Here is a 22,381-nt window from a genome sequence, read left to right as displayed (position 1 = left end):
AATTTTAAAAATAAAAATATTTTTTAAAATTACAATAACAACCACCACCCATCATAATAAACTCTTTTTTTTTCCTATAGTTGTTACACAAACAAGACAGTAGAACAGAAACTATCACAGCAATTATTTTAATGTTAATAAAATAATAAAAGTAAGAATTTTGGGCAAAGTTGATTAATTGAATCCAGCTACTAAAAAGTTGCTTACAATTATTAGAATATTATACTATTGTTTATCTTGACTTTAATCTAATAATTTATATTATTAAAAAGTTGCTCCACAGCATCATGCAATTAAAGCTTCACCAGCCAATAACCTGTTAAATATCGTGCTCGGGTTATCAAAAAAATTCAACAGTTGGTGAACTCCCTTGGCCCCAGATCGATTGTGCCATGAAAGTCATGTTTTTTTTGTCAAAGAACTTAAAATTTTAGGTGAAGTTTCAGGATATGATTTATATTATTCTCTAATATATCTCTTCAAGTGAAAGCCTTTTGGACTTGAAACTTGCACGGGCCCATGTTATCTTATGCTTAATTTTTATCAAATAAATGAGAATGGTGAGATTCGAACTCGTGACCGTTGGTCATTAAGGCTCTGATATAATATCAAAAAACCATCTCAACTTAAAAACTTAAACTTTTAAATAAAATTACTTGATATAATTTATATAATTCTCTAATATCTTTAGTTTTTCTTTAGTGCAGAAGACGGAACGGACCACAGCCAATGATCAAGAGTTAAAAAATGTCGGGAATTTGTTAAACAAGATATTACTTGTCAGCTTGCAACTTAGAATGCCTTTTTCCTAAAGGTAACAGTACTTCTTCCCGCAAATGTTGAACAGGTGAAACTTTTATATAAAATAACATAATGAATTATAGCAAATGTTGAGATGCTATCCGGGAAAATGATAATCTTATATCAATTAAATTAAATCACATCCATGAACATCAATTTATAATAAATCAAATGCTCAAAGATTAAATTAAAAAAAAAACATAGAATTCCCAACATTGAAGAAGGATGAAGAAAAAAACAAAGAATTAAATGTCTTTAATTGTTAATTTCGTTTTGCCCACATATATATTAGATTATGTATTTTGTTACAATTGTTTTTTTTAAATAATAAATTTAATTTGATTAACAATGCCAATATCTAATGAAGTAAAATTCATATGCGAATATCTAATGAATTATCAAAGGAGAAAAAAGCCAAATGATTTCTCGAGATTCGAATCTGCGCCAAAATAAAATATTGATTGCCAAAAATTTGTATTTAACCAAAAGGATTAATAATAATAATAAATAAATAAATAAAACCAACACAGCACATTGCCTCCTGTTACCTAGAATCTTTACACCAATGTGTTGGCAGAAAAATTAGGAAAGAAGATTTTTGGCTTTTAACTTGTTTTCAATTATTTTAATTCAAAAACATAAAACATGAGATCCAAATAAAACTAGTCTTCAACTCCCTCAGTTGCTTTACAAAGTTGTTTACAATTTCAAGATAATAGTCTTCTGACATGTTAAAACAGTTGATCAAAAATTGTTCTATATTTTAACATACGCATTTAAAATTGTTTAAAAATAACATATAAAAGTTTGAGGAATAGATTAAATTCAAGGAGAGGAATGCTTGTCTTTGGAGTTGAAACTGTATTTTATATATTTTTTTAAAAAACTATTACTTAAAAATAATATTATTATATTTTTAAATAATTTTTAATGATATCAAAAATAATTCTTAAAACTATTTTTGAAATTGGTTGCATTACTTGGAAATCAATCTTCATTACCCTTGCTTTTTGATCAGGTACTAAGTTGTATTCACGCAATTTGAAATTGCTGGTTCCTTTCTTCGATTGTCCATAAATTGGATTACAAAATAATCTCTATAAACTTAAAATTGATTTCACAGGAAATAAAAACTGCATATTCACATAAAGTCTCAACTTTATATCAGGTCATTCGAGCCAATCCTGATATATTTGACAGTGAGAACTATAAGTTTTTGGAAACATATAGTCCAAACATAAAGGCTGGATAAAGCTGTTTTCATTTAAGAAGTTCTCTTGCCTATATAGAATCTCAAGTTCTTTGATCAATTGGCCAAACTCAACATACTACTTTGAAATCTGTCATAAAGTTCATGGTTTGCCTCAAGTGTTTCAGTGCTTACTCCAAAGGAAATTTTGTTAGCTGAGGGTTTTGTAGCAACACAAGAATATACCCCCTTGGTTTCACTCCCTTTAGCCGATTCGCTTGTTCACTTTGTTTTTTTATAGGCAAATGCATTTTGACAGTTTGCTATTGTAGTCCTGTAATCTAAGCTGCACAGAGGATTCTTCAAGAGTTCAGTGTGGAGAACTCTGTCTAGTTGATAGTTTAAGTTTTTGTAGCATGATCAGTGTGGATTCATAGTTTAAGTGCAGATGCATAGGATGTGCAGCAATTCTTGGTATATATATCTCCTTCTAGCAGCCTCTCATGTTTTAGAACATCTTAGGTTGTAGTAGGAGATTATATCTGGACTTGTTTTCTCTATTGATTCTGATAATCAGTGCTGCCAAAATCACTCCTACCATCACCACCATACAGGGGATGAGAAAATGGAAGATGAAAGGTTATATCCTTTGGGGAAACAGGAGTTGCTGTCTTACAATATACTGTCTTACAATTTGCTCTTGCTAATTTATAGTTCTAATATAGTCTACAAATTATACTTTGTGTTTATTCATTTCAGCTCAATATTGAATTGAAGATTTCCTTTATTACAAGGGATGAAACAGAATCTTGAAACCCAGGTGTCCTCATTATAGCAGAGAGCCTTTCTTCACTTTGATTGATAATTAATAATACTGTACTAAAACATATTAATCGTTGAAGAAACAAAATACAAAGCAGAGAAATAATTTACTACAAACAAAGCTACGAAAATTGAAAGTAACATAAGTCGCAACAATCACATACTAATTATAATAAATCTTTTGGAAAATTCTCAGCCTGTCACAGTTGTTTGACGCATCAGATCTTCCAATGTTATTGCGGAGAATGACTTTGCCAACGGAGGCCATCGAGCTATGAGCTGGGAAGCTACTTGTCGCATGTTTGGCCTCGATTGGGGATTGGCAAGCAAGCATGCAAATGCTATTTTGATAATGTTGACCACACCTTCTGCAACTCGATTTTCAGGAAGTGGGATACGTTGGTCTATCACATCCTTCAACAATGCATGCTGGTTGATTTGTGAGCTCGACAAGGAGGAAAAAGCAGATGCAGAAAGAGATGAGATGAGATCACCCGGATGCATTCCCATTATTACTTCCATTGTGACCACTCCAAAGCTGTAGACATCGCACTTCTCGTTCACTCTCATTGTGTAAGCTAGCTCTGCAAAAATTCGGTCATTACGAGTTGATATCGTGTGTGTGTGTGTGTGTGTGTGTTAAGAATGAAATCAAGTATGTACCTGGAGCTATGTATCCGAAGGTGCCAGCAAATGAGGTTCAGTTGGTCGAGTCAGGCATCAAGAGCCGAGCTGTCCCAAAATCCGAAACATGAGCCTCGTATTCTGAATCTAAAAGAACATTGCTGCTGGAAATGTCTCGATGAATGATTGGAGGCGAGCAATCATGGTGCAAATAGGATAATGCATTGGCCACTCCTTTAACAACATTAAGCCTTCTATTCCAATCCAAGTCCATTGCCTGTTCTTCGCTAGATAAATTCATCTTCAAACTTCCCCTTTCTATGAACTCGTAAACTAAAAAAAGAGTGCTCTATTAATGAACAAAATCCATATAACTTCACAATATTCCGATGTCGAATATCTATTAACATGCGAATCTCATTTCTAAAAGTTTTCAAATCCACAAACTCGCCCTCTCTGGATGGGTGAAGTTTCTTCACGGCAACCACCTGACCTGTTGGCAACATGGCTCGATAAACAATTCCGTATCCCCCTTTCCCAATGCAGTTATTGAAGTTGAAATTATTAGTGGCCTGGATGATAGTTTCATGTAGGATCTCTTCCTCATGGCCCCATACTACAAAACTGTGTGGACTTTGTCGCTCTCCTAAACAAGAAACTCTTTCTCTACTTGTTCGGCGGTGAAAGTATAAACACCCAACCATGATAAGTAGTAGAAGTAGACTGCCCAGGAGTGGAAAAAGAATCAAAATGACAATTTTGTTGCTCTTTCTCCTGCTTGTAAGAAGAGTACAAGGCTTTAGACCACTGACATTTCCACAGAGACCACTATTATTTATAAAAGCTTCATATGGAGCTTCAATGAAGGCTTTGATTTTTGGAATAGGGCCCTCTAGTTCATTGTAGGAGATGTCTATATCTGTCAAGCTCACCAAATCTACAAAAGCAGTTGGAATTAAACCGGAAAGTTTGTTGTGAGAGAGGTTCATCGTTTCTAACTGATTCAATTGCCCAATTTGTGATGGTATCTCTCCTGCCAGAAGATTCCCACTGAGACTATGAAGCGTACCTCTCAGACCAAAATGTGGAAGGCTGAAATTCGCAACACTTCCAGAATTGTCACAAGTGATTCCAAGCCACTTGCAAGGGCTGCTGCCAACCCAAGAAGACAGGACAGCTTGGCTGTGGTTGTCATCAAGACTTGCTTTCCATTTTAGGAGAGCCTCCGCTTCTTTATTACCTTCAGCAGCACCAAATGAAGTTGCAGAGGAATTAGGAGGAAAGGCAAAGAAAGAAGGAAAGCACACTAGAAGGAGAAAAAAAAGGACTTGGAGAAACATTGAGAATGGTTTCTGTTGGAAGGACATCATGTCTAAGGGATATGGTTTCCTATGGCAGATGAAGATCCTAGGCTCCAATGATAGCTACTTATAGAAAAAAAAAATGGAATATTTATTGGAATTTTTAATTGTGAAATTTCCTATTCATCTTTGTTCTTATTTTACAGACTTTGACATATATACGTCAACAACAGTGACATCAATTTTTTTGGGTGGAAGATTTGGTAAATCTTAGGAAAATTCATTTCCAAGTCCTATAATTTTTAAAGATGCTTAATTGTTGGTTCATTTGTTCAAAATCCGTAGCTCATTTCTAAACTAAATAAAAAAATAAAAATAACTATGAAAAAAATATTTTGTTTTTTAAATCTTATGCATCAGTTTTCTCTCCTTTAATTGAATCGGTGAAGAAATAATGTAAGAGACTGCTTAATTAATTGTGCGGCTCTCTGAATTGTGGGTCATCGTTTTCCAAATTTGACTTGATAATATTTAATATTGTTTCATTACTCAATAATCATGATATTTTTCTCGATGTTGCCTTTGCAAATTGCTAGTGAGCATGTCAGTATTTTTATGCCTTTCACACAGCCTATGGTTATTTTTATAGTTACTAAACTCAAGTTGGGATCAATCTAGGATAAAATATGAGTCCTTTTTTTTTTCTTTCTAAAATAGATAAAAATAATGTTGTTTTGAAAAAATTCAATAGGTTTTATGATCGGATTTCACTAAGTTGCAGGTTACTCGAGTTAGCCTAATTTGGGTTTTGTAATAGGTATTGAATCTACCCTTTCTCTATAGCTTTTCTACCTTCCATGTAACTAAGTCTGTAATGTGACAAATTTAAAAGAATATTTCTCTTTGCACCAGAATTGTCTAATGTGGAATACCTCTCATTAACAGCAATCCATCTAGCAGAATCTCGTTAAATTCAGCAAGTAAATGCTTGATTGCCTTGTAAATATCTATCATTTATTTTTCTTCTTTTTCTCTTACCTGCTTACTTCTCACGCTCTAAATTGGTAACAGTAGGGAAATAATTTCCCTCTGCTTTATAAGCTTTGATATTTTTCAAACGTATACAAATTATCTCTATACATGTGCTTAACATCTAAGTCATACAAACAAGTCCTACTAACTATAAAATTACAAGAATACATTTCTACTGCATCATTTTATATCTCTTCTCTATACTTCACAATGAAAAATTTATTTTCATAATATTGTGTTGCAATCCATTATTTTTAGTCTCTAATCACGGTAGTCTCTTTTTCTTTCTTTCCTCTAATTTCGAACCATAAACACTTTTTTCTTTCTTTTTTCATTATCAACATTGTCGCACCCCCCCAAAAATCCGTCTTGCGGGTTCGACTGGCGAATTTTTTATTTTTGGTTTGTTTGATTTGGTTCTTTGGAGTCGCCACCTAGTATTTTGGTCACTAGGAACCCTAACCGGTCTCAGAGATTGAGTACGGGGACTGGTTGCGTAAAGGGAAGGTATTAGCACCCCTAACGCACCCTACCTGAGGCAAGCTGCTTCACGAATTTGATGTGTTAAAGAAGTTTTAATAATTATCTTTTCATCGGAAATTAGAAATATCACTTACGTATAAGTTAATAATTCTTAACCGTGATCCGATCAAAATATTAAATTCTTCTTTAATATATTTGCAATTTTATCCTGAAAAAATAAAATAAATAAAATAACAAATTCATAAAACAAATACAACCACACACATACACTTTCACTGTTTTTATTTCTTTTCTTTTCTTTTCTTTTTGTTTTTTCTTTTCTTTTACATCCATAATACAAATACAAATTACAAAAAACTCAAAACTAAATAAAATATTACATTAAAACAATTTGGAAATTACAAAATGAACCAAAACATTCCGGAACAGTGCTGGAAACCTCTAACTCGCCGGAACAGTGTTGCGAAGCCGCTGGGACAGCAGTGGCAGTGGTGGCGCGTGGATCTCACGCGCCCCGTGAAAACAAGGCGAAAACAGGGGGGGTCTGCAACGACCTCTTCCCTCCTTCTTTCCTCGCCGGCGCCAACCTGCAGATCAATCAAAGAACAACACAGCAGTCGATTTTAATTTTTCTTAGTTTTCCAGATCTGTTTTATTTTCTCCACCGTTCGGGTCTGCTTCCGTTTTACTTTCCAGCCGTTGTTCTTCCTTCTTCTTCTGTGGCCGACCTGCTGTGGAGTGAGGAGTGGCTCAAGGCTGGAGGCCGGAGCTGCGGGTGCAGCCGTGCGTGGTGGAGGAGCTGCTGCTGGGTCGTCTTTGCTGCGGGAGGCAGAAGACGAGCAGATCGGTGGTGTCGGCCAGGTGGGGGAGACCCACGGGTCTGAGGGGAGAAGCTGGGTCTGCTCGGGTCGTTCTGGTGGGAGAGAGGAGTTGTTGTTGTTGGAGGGTGACAGCTCGATGAGGATGGAGAAGGCTGTGTGCGGTTGCAGCGGCTGGGAAAAAAAATTTCAAACGGGGAAGATGGTCGGCTTGGGGAATGGATCAAAACCGGGGAAAGGGGGGAAGTGAAACGGCTGCTCTGGTTTCCCTTTTTGGCAGAGAAGTCGTCGCCGGCGTGGGTTGGAGAGGTGAGGGGCTGAAGGAAGAAAAAATAATCCGGGTGGATTTGAGGGAGGCTGTTTGGCCGGTTAAAGAAAAAAAGTCAGATGGCCGGGGGAGGAAGAAGGGAAAAAATAAAAAATCCAAAGGGTGGGGGCTCCGGCGGCTGCCTTTGGTTAGAGATGGATTTTAGGGTTTTTTTGTTGTATTTTCGGGTGTTTCCAAAATTAGCCCCCCCCTTTGTTTGAGTTAAAGACCAGTATTTATAGGCAAAAATGTTGCTAGGTTTTTCAACTTGGTCCCTCAACTTCTTTCTTTTTGTAAATTTTGATTTTTCTTATTTTTTTTGTATTTTTTGAAACGAGCAATATCAACGTCGACTCAAATGCGGAAAATCAATGATTTAAAAATGACGCGTGAAAAGTCGAACACGTTTGAAAATCTTTTAACAATTTAAATTCTTTTTTTAGACGACGTTAAAAATGCTAAAATGATGAAAATATATTAAAAAAACATATTTTTTGGATTTTCATTGTTTTTCTCTATTTTTGGATTTTTTGAAAATATATCAAAAGCATGGGTCAAAAATTGGGTAGTAGCAGATGCCCCCTCTTTACAATGCTTACGAAGCAAAACTCCTTAAAATTTTGCATAGTAAGCTTTGTAAAGAAAACAAAAGGAAAATGATTTCATTATCTTGGGCGACCTGCCCACACACTCACACTGATCTGTTTTCACGGGCGACCGACCCACACGTACTCACTCAAGTCTATTTTCACGGGCGACCGACCCACACATACTCACCCTAGTCTATTTTCACGGGCGACCGACCCACACTCTCCCAATAGTCTATTTTCACGGGCGACCTGCCCACACATTGGGTTTACCTGAGATCCCATCTGGCGACCTCATTCAACTGGGACGAAAATATGTGTAACTCGGTTAACCTGAAATCCCATCTGGCGATTCCCTTTAACCAAAGTTACATGAGATCCCATCTGGCGACCTCATTCGACTGGAACTAAACTGTGTGTAACTCAGTTAACCTGAAATCCCATCTGGCGATTCCCTTTAACCAAAGCTACATGAGATCCCATCTGGCGACCTCATTCAACTGGAACTAAACTGTGTAACTCGGTTAACCTGAAATCCCATCTGGCGATTCCCTTTAACCAAAGCTACATGAGATCCCATCTGGCGACCTCATTCAAATGGAACGAAAATATGTGTAACTCGGTCAACCTGAAATCCCATCTGGCGATTCCCTTTAACCAAAGCTACATGAGATCCCATCTGGCGACCTCATTCTGGTCTCATTGTACGGGTGACGAACCCTGGTGCTGGTCTCATTGTACGGGTGACGAACCCTGGTGCTGCTGGTCTCATTGTACGGGTGACGAACCCTAGTGCTGGTCTCATTGTACGGGTGACTAACCCTAGAAAAATGCTGGTCTCATTGTACGGGTGACTAACCCTGGAAAAATCCTGGTCTCATTGTATGGGTGACCGACCCAAAAATGAAAAAAATGAAATGTGGTCTCATTGTAATGGGTGACCAACCCAGCTGGAAAAAATATGATGAACGGTCTCGTTGTGATGGGCGACCTACCCAAATAGAAAGAATATGAAGTGCGGTCTCATTGTAATGGGTGACCTACCCAAAAATGGAAAAAATATGAAGTGTGGTCTCATTGTAATGGGTGACCAACCCAGATGGAAAAAATATGAAGAACGCGGTCTCATTGTCATGGGTGACCAACCCAGGTGGAAAGAATGTGAAAAAAAATGGTCTCATTATGATGGGTGACCTACCCAAGAAAAATGTTGGTGAGGGCTCAAAGGCGCACTCGAAATGAGGTAGGGTTAGAAAACGCGCTACCTGAGAAGTGAGGGCTCAACGGCGCACTCGAAATGAGGTAGGGTTAGAAAAAACGCACTACCCGAGATGATAGCTCAAAGGCGCACACAGAAAGAGGTGAGAGCTCAAAGGCGCACTCAAAATGAGGTAGGGTTAGAAAACCACTACCCAAAAGATGATGATGAAACACCGACCTGACAATGTTAAAAGCAATGCATTATGATCAATATGCATGTATACTTACCTGAGAAAAAATAGGTCCCCCTTTCTTCATGATGTCTCTTCTTTTCTCAAAAGTTGGAGTGTTGGCAGTGAACTTCGATGGCTTCTTCGCTCTTGCTTACTCGAGTCATCTCTTGTGATTTTTACCTCTAGGAAAGACTTGATATCATCGTACTTCTTTGTCCTCCGCCCCTTTATCTCAAGGGTTGCCAACTTTGCTCGACATTTTCTTAGAATGGGAATCATGGAGCCTGCCCTATCATATGTTTCTTTATTGCTCCCTAGCTTGATCATGCCCCCAAGTGTTCAATTCGGGTTTGTGGACGAGGCTATATGAAGGAAGGTTTGACAAGGAGTTGTTTTCATGCAGAATTTTTGAAATTCCAAAGTTATTCCAAACACAAAAATTATTTTGACATCGATTCAAAGCAAACTCATTCTAAAACATTCAAGTGATTTCTATGGAGAGGTTATCAGAAGTGATGAAAACTTCTTGTTTTTGGGTTTTGGTAAAAAAATATGAAGTGACCTCTGGTTTGTCAGAAAAGGTTTAAATTTCAATTTGAGGGTTATTGAGAACCGAGGTTCAAAGCATATATTTTATTTGCATGAATAATGATTTGGTTTACATGAGAGAGCATTGCCTACCGATCCAGATTGCTTGCCTTTGATCAGAAAGGGCTTGATTAGGCACGTAATGTAGGCTTGGGCTCTTGGTTATGAAGAAAATGATATTTGTAGGCTCAAAAGGTGTTTAAGGGATTTGAAGACTAAGGATCACTTGTGCTTATTTCTTGACCTTTTGTCATTTGACTGTCTTTCAAAAATTGTCTATCGTGCCCCCTTGTATTGGGTTTGGGCTTACTCTCTTTGTTTTTGTTTTCTTCATATGGTTTTGAGCATCATAATATATTTTTTTTTTTTTTTTTTTTATGCTCAAAACTCTTGATCCTTTGGATTTTTCTTCGTGCCCCCTAGCTTTGTTTGGGCACCTTTAATGATTGAGAATTTTCTTTTATGCCCCCTAGTATTGCTTGGGCACTTTCAATCATTGAAGTTTTTTCAATGTCATCGCACTTGCCCCCAGTGGGGTGTGATCCTAGCCAAGGTTATTTTTCAAGAAATATTTATTAGGCTCAAAAGGGGACTGCAAATGATATATTTTAGCCTCGTGAAAAGATTATCAAAGATGGCCTTTCTTCATCTCAAATGCATGCATTTAGGATCGGTAAGCCTTGCTTTCATGCGAGTATGCAAAGTGATTTCTCATTATTCATGCAATCAAAACTCAGCTTTAGAGTCACTTCATGGTGTTTGTTTGTTTGTTTTTTTTTTCTTTCTTTTTTTTTTTTTTTTTGGGTTTTTCTAGGTGTATGGTTACCTTTCTAAGGAATCACCTGAATTTCCAGAACTCGTTTGCTTTGGACAAACATCAACATGATTTCAGTTTCAGTACTAAACTTTGAATTCCCAAAAATCCTTGTGAACATGTGCGACCATGCATAGTTTTGAAAAGAAGGAAACACACCCAAAGATTCTTGGTGTGATTGTTTCATGCTTAAAGGTTATGCTCAATGTGTTCTTTGTATGAAACAACAACAAAAATGAAAGTATATTATGAACACAGGAAAACACATGATCTTATTAACAAGAAAGGCTCACTTGACAAGGAAAATGTTGCGGAATTTTGAGCCAAGTTACCAACAAAAACTGGAATAGGTTGAAACAAAAATCAAGAAATTTTGCAGGCATGATCAAACTAAGAGTTTTTTTTTTTTTTTTTTTTTTTTTTTTTTGACAGAACAAGAATAGGCTCCATTATGCCCCGGTAGTGCAATTCCCCTTCGGTTGGCTCTTTGACAAATTTTGCCCCCAATTTCTTCGGGCTGAGTCATTGTTGGGTTTTGAGCAAAGATGATAGGTCGGTTGGAAGGAACTTTCCTAGAGTTATTTTTCAATATCTGATCGAGTAAGCTAGAAGCGAGTCACACACGTCTCCAAAAATTATGACGAGCATACTGTTCATCTTCCGTGTTTTTCTTCATTCAAAGTCGGGTGTTGTAGACTCGTAGGGGACCTACTTTTCATTCTGGCGCATGCATGAAAAATGTATGAACATGTAATCTATATGACGAACTCACCCTTCGAGAGGTGACAATATGGTCGTAACTCTTGTATGATGGACAAGAATCGTGATTTTTGCCCAAACTCTACAATGAAAATTTTCGGAGTAACGGCCAATGTGTCACCCATAAGTCTTGAGTTCAAGATGCTTCAAGAAGGGTTTGCCCTTATGCAAATAACAATAGCACATACAACCTAAGGACAGGTTCTATTCATTATGTGAACAGGGGTAGATTTTTGGGTCCCCCTAAAAAAATAAAATAAATAGCCAAAAGAGGTTAGAAAATAACCGTAGGCAGAAGCGCCCGAAAAAAAGTCAGAAAATTGGTCAAGGAATTTAAAAATACAAGGATTGAATTTTTGACAGTATATTCTTGAAGGATGAAAGCCCTATTGAGAAGGAAAATTTGAATTTTGAGGAGAAAAGCCCAAATTTGAATGTTTATGGACTTAATTGGATTTTTGATTGAATTTATAGAAGATTTGATGGCAAGAAAAATTGATTTTTAAGTCAATTTGGGCTTTAATTTGGAGAAATTTAAGTTCTTGGGCCAAAATATATTTTTTAGGAATTTATTGGGTCAAATCAGGGGCTCAATTGCATAAATATTGAAGTTTAAGGGCCAATTAGGGATTTAATTAAGAAAATCCGAAACCAGGGACCAAATTGGAAGAGGCGCGTAAATGGAGGGGCTGCACTTTTTCGGTTCAGGGGCTTAATTGAAGAAATTGAAAGTTTATTGATCAATTAGGGGCTCAATTGCTTAAATCAGAGGCCAAGGACCAAAGTGAAAAAGGCGGCCAACAAGAGGGGCGGGGACCAAATTTGGGGGACTGATTTGAAGTTTGGCCATTTAAATGAAACGGCGCGTTTTATCCAAAACGACGCCGTTTCATATATTAAAAAAAAAAAAAAAAAAAAAAAAAGAGGACCGGAACGGTGTCGTTTTGAACGACACTGTTCCTCTTCTTCTTTTCCCCCCCGAACCTGCAACAGAAGAAGAAAACCGTTTTCAAAAACCATCCCGCGCCTCTCTCTCTCCTCGCCCCCACCACCTTTAGATGTTGGCCGACCATCCGTTACACCCGATGGTCCCCCACGGTTCTGCCCCTATAAAAAGAGAAGAAAACCGAGAGGAAAAAAGGGGAGACCCCGAGAGGAATAGAGAGAGAGAGACCCGAAGGGAGGAGAGAGAGAGAAAACCGCCTGAACCGCCGTCCGTAAGCCAAGCTGCCACCGTCTCCGCAGCAGCACCGCCACCAAGCCGTCGTCTCCGCCGTGCCAGGTACGCTTCTCTCTCCCCTGCACATTTTTTTTCTTTTTGTTTCTTAAATTTCGTCTCCTGCATGCAGAGGCGTTCTGCATGCAGGGGACGAGGGGGGGAAATAATTCCCCCCCCTGCGTTTTTTAATTGCTCTGGGCCAGATGTTGTCTGGCCCAGAATTATGTGGACCGGGCCAGAGAGATCTGGCCCAGTCCGGAGTCTGGGCCGGGTCCGGCCCAGACCGAGGTTAATTATTTTTTGGGCCGAGTTCGGCCCAGTACTTTTGGCCGAGGTCGGCCGGTACTTGTTGGGCCGAGGTCGGCCCAACGACTGTGGCTGGGTCCGGCCCAGTTTAGTTTGGGCCGGCCCACCCCTTTTAATATATAAATATATTATAATTATATTTTATTATTATTATTATTATTATTATTATTATTATTATTATTATTATTATATATGTGTATATATGTTATATATATAAAAAATGTATTTATATATATAAAAAAATAAAAATATTGTTGATTTTTCTGCATATGTTTGTCAAAAATGTTTTAATTCTGGTTTGTATTTTTATACTGTAAAGATACAAAACCAGTGTTATAAATACCCGGTTTTCGTCAAAACATCAAAGATTTTCAGAATAAAAAAATGTTTTTGCTTTCAAAAAAATTCTAAAAAAGTCCCTAAAAATGTTGTTGATTTTTCTGCATATTTTTATCAAAAAATGGATTAATATTGGGTTGTATTTTTATACCGTAAGGATACAAGCTCAGTATTAAAATACCTGATTTTCGCCAAAGCATAAAAAAAATAATATTTTCCAAAAATTGTTTTTGTTTTAAAATACGGCCTAGTCTCTCCAATATATACATATAAATATTATAACATCATATTTTCATACAACAAAGAAAATTTTCAAAACAATATATGTATTAACATGCATTTTGGCTTTAATAACCAGTTTATTCAAGCCATGAGAACTAGGCCAATATTTCAAAAATTCTAAAAAAAATCTTTTTGTTTTATTTTAATATTTGGGATTACGAATTTATACGTAAAACGTATTCCTAAGTATTATTAATAAAATTTTGGTATGGACGTTAGAACGGTTAGGATTTTTACCCGATAAGATAAAAGACCTTCTTACCGAGGAGGATTTTTCTTGAACCATAAACAGACCAACGACTAGAAGTATAATAACACCTTAGTTTTTATCAGACAATAAAACAATGCAGCTTACCTTAGGTAGGGCGTATTTGGGGTGCTAATACCTTCCCTTTACGCAACCAGTCCCCGTACTCAATCTCTGAGACCGGTTAGGGTTCCTAGTGACCAAAATACTAGGTGGCGACTCCAAAGAACCAAATCAAACAAACCAAAAATAAAAAATTCGCCAGTCGAACCCGCAAGACGGATTTTTGGGGGGGTGCGACAGAATGGCGACTCCGCTGGGGACCTTGTAGACTAAGCTTTGTTTTTGTCTGATTTATTTGTGTTTGCATGTGCTTATTTTTTATATGCCTTTCCTTTTATTTAATCGTGTATTTGTTTTTATTTTTACGCGTATTTATTCATGCATTATATACAATTGTCTCATGCATCACTTGCCTTAATTTTGAAAAGCACACACAAGCCTTAAGTTAAGTGGGGAATTAGCGATTTACCCTAAGACTATTGGTCAGGGTTTAAATGCGTGAAACACCCAACTCATATCTGAGTGCCTGCTTGGTAATGGTGGACATACGTGTCTTAACTGTTCCTTGCAACGCCCCCATACTGTCTTTACGAAGAACGTCACTGGGCAGATATGAGACCCTTCAAGACCAGATAGAAAACTTACCCACTCTAACTTAATAAATAGAGCTTGTCCTTAGGTTATGTATCTTTTTGCAATATTATACTCATCGCGCATCACTTATGCATCACATGCATTCCAGATCGTGAAACATAGGTCCCACATCCAGAGTCCACCAAACCCGGTCCATATCAAGAATGGAAAACGAAGAAAGAGCTTAATTAGAGTCGCATTACCAGACCGAGTTGGAATCTGTGAAAAATGAAGTTTCTCGACTGACCAATCTGCTTGAGCAACTTTTAAGAGTCAAGAACGGGAGGGAACGTCTACCCAACCACCATATGAGCACCATCAGTTCATGTTCCGGGGGCATCTCAGAACTTTGGGGGCAGAATCAGTGACGGGGCAGCACTTTGCACCTACCATTCCCATTCAGCCCCCTCAAGCTCACATCACTGTGGAAAGGCCTCCCGATAATAGGTCCACCAGATTTATGAACGATGACAAGATATCAGCCTTGGAAGAAAGGTTAAGAGCAGTCGAGGGAAATGACTGGTTTGACCCCATGCGAGCATCTGAAAATATGCTTGGTACCAAACATCACGGTACCAAAAAAATTTAGGATACCGGAGTTTATAAAGTACACTGGGTTGGAATGCCCAAACACTCACCTTCGATCTTATTGCAATAAGATGGCTGAGGTGATTCATGACGATAAGTTACTGATCTACTTTTTCCAAGATAGTCTATCGGGGTCGGCGCTAAGTTGGTACATGAGGCTGGATAATGCCAAGATCAAGAAATGGAAGGATTTAGTTGAGGCTTTCCTTAAGCAATACAAGTTCAATTTGGAAATTGCTCCAGATCGAACGAGCCTTATGTCAATGGAAAAAAAGAAGCCAAGAATCAGTAAGGGCTTATGCGCAAAGGTGGAGGGACGAGGCCATTCATGTGCAACCCTCTTTGATAGAAACAGAGATGGTGACTTTGTTCGCCAACACATCCAAGGCACCCTACTATGAGCATTTAATGGGTAGCTCATCTCAACATTTCTATGATGTTGTACGCATAGCGGAAAGAATAGAGCAAGGGATTAAAGTTGGACGCATAATTGAGCCATTGGAGACAAAGGGTATTTTCGGAAGAAAAATGAAAGGTCCCGTTAACAACTTCGAAGGTGGGTCCAATGACAAGATAACAGATTCATATAACCCACAAATACCTACCTCTCATGTGGCCCACATAAAACTTTAACAAACCTTTTTCCCCTAATCGAGCAAATGGCCAGTCAAACACCCAAAACAACCACCAACGACCAAACACAAGATACATTTCAGAACAACTACCGCCATTACCCATGCCTCTAAAGGACATATATGCCAAACTACTAAGCATTGGACAAATAGCTCCTATCCCTACATTACCACTACAGCCACCATTCCCCATCTGGTATAAGCCTGATTTGACTTGCGAGTACCATGCTGGTATTCCCGGGCATTGTCTTGAAACGTGCTATGGTTTCAAGAACAAGTTGTTGAAGCTCATCAAGATAGGATGGGTGTCATTTGAAGACGCACCCAATATCAGTTCAAATCCATTGCCTGGTCATTACAAAAGTGATAGGGGATAAAGGTTGGAAAACCTTGGTCAAGAATCGTTAATAATGAAGAAGGCGAGATCGAAGGAGAAGACAAGGAAACGCAAATGGGGAAGGAAGATGAAGCATTGCCTCGGTTGACTTTCCACACACTAGAAGAAGTTTCAGAACGGGTTGACCCAAGAACTTCTCGTAGTTTTCAAAATGTAAAACAACTTTATTTGCCTTAGCATGCTTTTGTCTTTGCTTTTTATTTTCTCTAGTGAGCATTCAGAGCTCATTTTATCAGCCAGATTTTTTATTTTATCTTTGAGCCTACCTTTTCTTTAAATAAATGATGAGATTATGCACTTTTGGAACAAGTTGAGTGGTTACAAATAAAGTATCATAAAATGGTTTAATATGAAATTTAAGAAAAGCTACCCTTGAAATACAACCTCACCTCTGGATAACATAATGAATTGATACATCACCTGTAAAATTTTCTTTCAAGACAAAAATAGAGTTTATCAATCCTAAACAATGTGCATTTTTTGAAAAAAAAAACACATCATTATTGTCCTTTCACTCTCTAAAGAGTTTTTTGTTGGTGGTTTTGTTTTGAGTCGAAATGAATTTCTTCTCTATATAAAAAACCCAGACTAGGATCGCACCCCTACACTGGGGGCAAGACGAGATGTTTTATGAAAAGTTTTACGAAAGCCTACGATTTGAAAACCAAGCTAAAACATTTGACAAAAGCATGACAGAGAGGCAAATACAAGTCATACATTTTGAGAAAAGGACTACTTGAAGAAAGTCAAAGACCTTTTCTCCAAGAATATGATAGGCAACACGAGAGATAAGTCCAGCATACGACTTCAAAAGCAAGTTCATGTTAAGAGGGAGTCTCATGAACTAGAAGAAGAGGCTGGGACCTATGTTTCAAAAACCAGGTATGAATGCATGCATTGCATCTAATCATAAATCATTGCATATATGTTTTTTGGATCGTTACAGGAGGAGATCGTAGCGCATTCCAACAAGATTATGGACGAAGAAAGAATCATTGAGTTGATTCTAGAACAACAAGAAGAGAAGATAATGGTTTTCAAACCCTGCCAGCAGGAAGAACGACATGGACAGCATTCGGTAAAAAGGAATCACCAAATGGGATTCCAAGTTGTTGAGATCGACAGAAGGGATCTCGTATTTCGATGAAGGTCGCCAGAAGGGACCTCATATTTCAGCTTTGAATAAAAGGAATCGCCAGATGGGATTCCAAGTTGTTTGAGATCGCCAGAAGGGGTCTCGTTTTCGATATTCATCAATGGAGGTCGCCAGAAGGGACCTCAAATTTCAGCTTTGGTATAAAAGGAATCGCCAGATGGGATTCCAAGTTGTTTGGCTAAAGGAGATCGCTAGAAGAGATCTCATATTTCGATGAAGGTCGCCAGAAGAGACCTCATATTTCAGCTTTGAATAAAAGGAATCGCTAGATGGATTCCAAGTTGTTTGAGATCGCCAGAAGGGGTCTCGTTTTCGATATTCATCAATGGAGGTCGCCAGAAGGGACCTCAAATTTCAGCTTTGGTATAAAAGGAATCGCCAGATAGGATTCCAAGTTGTTTGGCTAAAGGAGATCGCCAGAAGGGATCTCATATTTCGATGGAGGTCGTCAGAAGGGACCTAATATTTCAGCTTTGAATAAAAGGAATCGCCAGATGGGATTCCAAGTTATTTGAGATCGCCAGAAGGGATCTCGTACTTCGACATTCATCAAGGAAGGTCGCTAGAAGGGACCTCATATTGAAACCATTTCTTAGAAAAGCATGGAGTTTACAGAATTCTTCCCCTTGGGTTCGTCACCCATACAATGAGACCATCATTTTTCTTGGGTTCGTCACCCATACAATGAGACCATCATTTTTCTTGGGTTCGTCACCCATACAATGAGACCATCTTTTTTCTCGGGTTCGTCACCCATACAATGAGACCATCACTTTTCTTGGGTTCGTCACCCATACAATGAGACCATCTTTTTTCTCGGGTTCGTCACCCATACAATGAGACCATCACTTTTCTTGGGTTCGTCACCCATACAATGAGACCATCATTTTTCTTGGGTTCGTCACCCATACAATGAGACCATCATTTTTCCTGGGTAGGTCACCCATACAATGAGACCATCATTTTTCCTGGGTAGGTCACCCATACAATGAGACCATCATTTTTCTTGGGTTCGTCACCCATACAATGAGACCATCTTTTTTCCTGGGTAGGTCACCCATACAATGAGACCATCATTTTTCTTGGGTTCGTCACCCATACAATGAGACCATCATTTTTCCTGGGTAGGTCACCCATACAATGACCATCATTTTTCTTGGTTCGTCACCCATACAATGAGACCATCATTTTTCTCGGGTTCGTCACCCATACAATAAGACCATCATTTTTCTTGGGTAGGTCACCCATACAATGAGACCATTATTTTTCTGGGTAGGTCACCCATACAATGAGACCATTCTTCATCTTTTTTTTACCTGGGTAGGTCACCCATAATAATGAGGTCATTCTTCCCTCTGGGTAGGTCACCTAAAGAATGAGACCACTCTTTCCCTTTTCCATTCGGGCAGGTCACCCATCATAAAGAGACCACACACACATTTTTGTATTGGTTATGAGTAAAGGAATCGCCAAATGGGATTCCAGGTTAAAGGAGATCACCAAATGGGATCTCAGATGGATTTCCATGTTGATCAAAACTAAAGTAATAATTCAGAGGATCGCTGGATAAGGATCTCGAGATGACTAAGTTTGGATCATAGTTTTGGGCTAAGGAGGATTGTTGTAAAGGACAAAGTTTCAGATAAATCAAGCTTCGACCATATCAGTTTCGGAGTTCCGTTTTGGGTTTATCTTTATAACACTTACTGCGCAAAACCCATGCTCCGTAAGTATTATAAAGAGGGGGCATCTGTTGTAACCCATTTTTGGGTCCCCCTAAAAAAATAAAATAAATAGCCAAAAGAGGTTAGAAAATAACCGTAGGCAGAAGCGCCCGAAAAAAAGTCAGAAAATTGGTCAAGGAATTTAAAAAATACAAGGATTGAATTTTTGACAGTATATTCTTGAAGGATGAAAAGCCCTATTGAGAAGGAAAATTTGAATTTTGAGGAGAAAAGCCCAAATTTGAATGTTTATGGACTTAATTGGATTTTTGATTGAATTTATAGAAGATTTGATGGCAAGAAAAATTGATTTTTAAGTCAATTTGGGCTTTAATTTGGAGAAATTTAAGTTCTTGGGCCAAAATATATTTTTTAGGAATTTATTGGGTCAAATCAGGGGCTCAATTGCATAAATATTGAAGTTTAAGGGCCAATTAGGGATTTAATTAAGAAAATCCGAAACCAGGGACCAAATTGGAAGAGGCGCGTAAATGGAGGGGCTGCACTTTTTCGGTTCAGGGGCTTAATTGAAGAAATTGAAAAGTTTATTGATCAATTAGGGGCTCAATTGCTTAAATCAGAGGCCAAGGACCAAAGTGAAAAAGGCGGCCAACAAGAGGGGCGGGGACCAAATTTGGGGGACTGATTTGAAGTTTGGCCATTTAAATGAAACGGCGCGTTTTATCCAAAACGACGCCGTTTCATATATTAAAAAAAAAAAAAAAAAAAAAAAAAGAGGACCGGAACGGTGTCGTTTTGAACGACACTGTTCCTCTTCTTCTTTTCCCCCCCGAACCTGCAACAGAAGAAGAAAACCGTTTTCAAAAACCATCCCGCGCCTCTCTCTCTCCTCGCCCCCACCACCTTTAGATGTTGGCCGACCATCCGTTACACCCGATGGTCCCCCACGGTTCTGCCCCTATAAAAAGAGAAGAAAAACCGAGAGGAAAAAAAGGGGAGACCCCGAGAGGAATAGAGAGAGAGAGACCCGAAGGGAGGAGAGAGAGAGAAAACCGCCTGAACCGCCGTCCGTAAGCCAAGCTGCCACCGTCTCCGCAGCAGCACCGCCACCAAGCCGTCGTCTCCGCCGTGCCAGGTACGCTTCTCTCTCCCCTGCACATTTTTTTCTTTTTGTTTCTTAAATTTCGTCTCCTGCATGCAGAGGCGTTCTGCATGCAGGGGACGAGGGGGGGAAATAATTCCCCCCCCTGCGTTTTTTAATTGCTCTGGGCCAGATGTTGTCTGGCCCAGAATTATGTGGACCGGGCCAGAGAGATCTGGCCCAGTCCGGAGGTCTGGGCCGGGTCCGGCCCAGACCGAGGTTAATTATTTTTTGGCCGAGTTCGGCCCAGTACTTTTGGGCCGAGGTCGGCCCGGTACTTGTTGGGCCGAGTCGGCCCAACGACTGTGGGCTGGGTCCGGCCCAGTTTAGTTTGGGCCGGCCCACCCCTTTTAATATATAAATATATTATAATTATATTTTATTATTATTATTATTATTATTATTATTATTATTATTATTATTATTATATATGTGTTATATATGTTATATATATAAAAAATGTATTTTATATATATAAAAAATAAAAATATTGTTGATTTTTCTGCATATGTTTGTCAAAAAATGTTTTAATTCTGGTTTGTATTTTTATACTGTAAAGATACAAAACCAGTGTTATAAATACCCGGTTTTCGTCAAAACATCAAAGATTTTCAGAATAAAAAATGTTTTTGCTTTCAAAAAAATTCTAAAAAGTCCCTAAAAATGTTGTTGATTTTTCTGCATATTTTTATCAAAAATGGATTAATATTGGGTTGTATTTTTATACCGTAAGGATACAAGCTCAGTATTAAAATACCTGATTTTCGCCAAAGCATAAAAAAAAATAATATTTTCCAAAAAATTGTTTTTGTTTTAAAATACGGCCTAGTCTCTCCAATATATACATATAAATATATATAACATCATATTTTCATACAACAAAGAAAAATTTTCAAAACAATATATGTATTAACATGCATTTTGGCTTTAATAACCAGTTTATTCAAGCCATGAGAACTAGGCCAATATTTTCAAAAATTCTAAAAAAAATCTTTTTGTTTTATTTTAATATTTGGGATTACGAATTTATACGTAAAACGTATTCCTAAGTATTATTAATAAAATTTTTTGGTATGGACGTTAGAACGGTTAGGATTTTTACCCGATAAGATAAAAAGACCTTCTTACCGAGGAAGGATTTTTCTTGAACCATAAACAGACCAACGACTAGAAGTATAATAACACCTTAGTTTTTATCAGACAATAAAACAAATGCAGCTTACCTTAGGTAGGGCGTATTTGGGGTGCTAATACCTTCCCTTTACGCAACCAGTCCCCGTACTCAATCTCTGAGACCGGTTAGGGTTCCTAGTGACCAAAATACTAGGTGGCGACTCCAAAGAACCAAATCAAACAAACCAAAAATAAAAAATTCGCCAGTCGAACCCGCAAGACGGATTTTTGGGGGGGTGCGACAAACATAATTAAATTAAATATAAAAAAATCAAATTTAAAGTTGAAAGTTTTAAAAATTTAAATTGTCAGCCATCTACAAGCTGCTACAGCCGACCAACCATTTACAAGCTGCTAGTGGTGTTCTTCGACAACAACTGCAGCCTTCACTTGCAGAACACGCCAATGACTCCTCCTCACATGTTTCTGTCGTTCCTCTGCACATTATAGGAACACAAACTCCAACTATCGTCGCTCTATTCAACACCCACCAAGTTATTTCATTGAAACTTACGAACACAAGTTATCTCTATTGGCGAATGCAGATGAAGCCCTATCTTTTTTATCAAGGTGCTTTTCACTTCATTGATGAATCAGTATCATGTCCTCCATCCCATGTTTCTAACATTTCTATTGGTTCTTCCTCTACAATCAGCCCTTCTTTTCTTCATTGGAAGCAATAAGATCAACTTATTTTGAGTGCATTACTCTCCTCTCTCTCCGTGGATGTGTTGCATCTCGTGGTAAATTGTTATACCTCGCAATGCCTTGGTGCACTCTTGAGAAAGCTCTTGCGTCTCCGTCTAATTCTTGCATCATGCAACTCCATGGTTCCTTTCAAGATCTTCAACAAGGTGACTCATCGGTTAGTATATACATGCAGCAAGTCAAATTGTTATTTGATGAATTGGTTGTTGCTGGTTAGCCCATGTCTCTTGAAGAATTTAATTTATATGTTTTTC

The 22,381-nt window shown here is 38.1% G+C and overlaps 1 pseudogene; it reads right to left on the bottom strand.

Moving 5' to 3' along the window:
- Positions 1-3,004: 3,004 nt before the first annotated feature.
- On the bottom strand, positions 3,005-4,803 carry LOC118053312 (MDIS1-interacting receptor like kinase 2-like; annotated as a pseudogene).
- Positions 4,804-22,381: the final 17,578 nt, after the last annotated feature.

The sequence above is a fragment of the Populus alba genome, chromosome 13, assembly GCF_005239225.2.
Source record: "Populus alba chromosome 13, ASM523922v2, whole genome shotgun sequence".
Classification (NCBI taxonomy): domain Eukaryota; kingdom Viridiplantae; phylum Streptophyta; class Magnoliopsida; order Malpighiales; family Salicaceae; genus Populus; species Populus alba.
This window is presented reverse-complemented; position numbering and strand designations above follow the sequence as displayed.